The sequence below is a fragment of the Molossus molossus genome, unplaced genomic scaffold, assembly GCF_014108415.1.
Source record: "Molossus molossus isolate mMolMol1 unplaced genomic scaffold, mMolMol1.p scaffold_m16_p_8, whole genome shotgun sequence".
NCBI lineage: Eukaryota > Metazoa > Chordata > Mammalia > Chiroptera > Molossidae > Molossus > Molossus molossus.
Window position 1 is genome coordinate 27,720,682 of NW_023425402.1, and position 1,684 is coordinate 27,722,365.

The 1,684-nt window shown below is 46.2% G+C and overlaps 1 pseudogene; it reads right to left on the reverse strand.

Annotated features, from left to right (window-relative positions):
• Window positions 1–704: 704 nt before the first annotated feature.
• LOC118621427 lies at window positions 705–1,460 on the reverse strand (annotated as a pseudogene).
• Window positions 1,461–1,684: the final 224 nt, after the last annotated feature.

The window sequence follows — 1,684 nt, forward strand, 5'->3', positions numbered from 1 at the left end:
AATAAAGATAAGTTACTCCATCAACAGTTACTCCATGTGTGAGGATATTTGTACATAAATCACTTAGTTTGGCTTGGATCTAACACTGATGGGACATAATTGATCTTTAAAATTTTTATGAAGAGTCACAGACTGTGAAATTAAAGGCAGTTGTATTGTCTAACTTTGCCTTTCCAGCAAGCAAACACCTGTTTTCTTGGTAGTGGAAACCTTGTTTTATATGTATCATTGGCTAGTTCATCAATTAACTCTGTCTCACAATAATTAACATCATGTTACTTTCTACTTTACATCAGGAAACCTACTGAGTTTTCTAACCTGATACATTGCCAGCGAGGGTCCCCCCCCCCAAAAAAAATGTTTAAAGCAGGCATTAAAGCCTATATATTGTTTTCTGGCTCATGGTTGGATAAACCAGTTTGTCATTTACACTTTGGTATTGCACAGTGTTGCTATGTGTGATAACGTTGGAATGTCTAGTGAGCCATTTCTACTTGACTTTGTCACTCTACAACAAACTCTCCTTAATTGTTACTTTAAAAATTTTTATTTCTTTTATTATTTTAAGAAACTGTTTATCCATCAACCTTATTTCCATTTTCGGTTTAAGAGTCTGTACAAGGTCAGCTCAAGACCGCTCTGGTTGCTCCTACCAGTTAGGGCCGAGCAGGGGGCCCGTGGACTTGTCTTCCGTGGGGAATGGCTTAGAGGCGCAGCGGGCACCTACACCTCCGCTCGGTCTTGACCTTGACTTGAGCAGCAGTGAATTCAGCAACTAGAGCAGTCCACTGCCCCTGAAAGTCCTCCTGGGCCACCGCCTTTTCAGCAGTGGCCTGCTCTTCCTGTTCGGTCTCTTCAGGGTCTCTGTAGAACTGGAGGTCAGGCATGACCTCCCACGGGTGCACACGAGAGATGGTGCCACGCCTGTGCAGAACCTCCGGGCCAACGTCCACCACCTCAGACCCACGGAGTGAGCTCCCTGGCGTTGCACAGGACGGCAATGTCCACATAGCACAGCGGAGAGTCTGCGTTATGTAGAGCGATGGTAGGCTGCTTGACATAAGACACCTCTGGAGAGGCTGGTGGTCAGCCCTGGGATCAGTACCCACTAGAGGCTGTGGCCCCTGGAAGGATGCCTGGATCTGGTTAGCGAAGGTCCCGGAAGGGAAGCGGCCAGGAACAGGAGTGGCTTCCGTGGCCGCAGCAGCAAAGTTCAGCCCAGCTCACTGGCCAGTATTCCTGGACGCTACGGCACCGACATCATCCAGGTTTTTCATGGCAAATGACAAGCTGGCAGCAGAAGCTCTCCCCAGGTCCTTTTCAGATGTACGATGAAGATGCCATCACTTTTCCTTTTGCGTATGGAAGTCAAGGTGGATGCCACCTAAGTGGCCTCCTGCTGCAAGAAATTTAAGGACATCCCCCTCCTTCATTTACAGGACATCAATGGCCCTGGACATTGTGCAAGTTTCCCTTTAAGTTATGACGGGAACCCAGACATCACTGTATGGACCCCTCTCTGGGTAGCATGAAAAGGCTTTACTTTCTAATTATCCACACATATTGTCATTATCCTTGGAAAGAGAATAGTTACGGTAAACTGGATAGTGCACAATAGTTAAAGCTTATTGATTGAAACTGGAAATTGTTACAGGTTTATGTATTTTTCTCCTCCCTATGAATT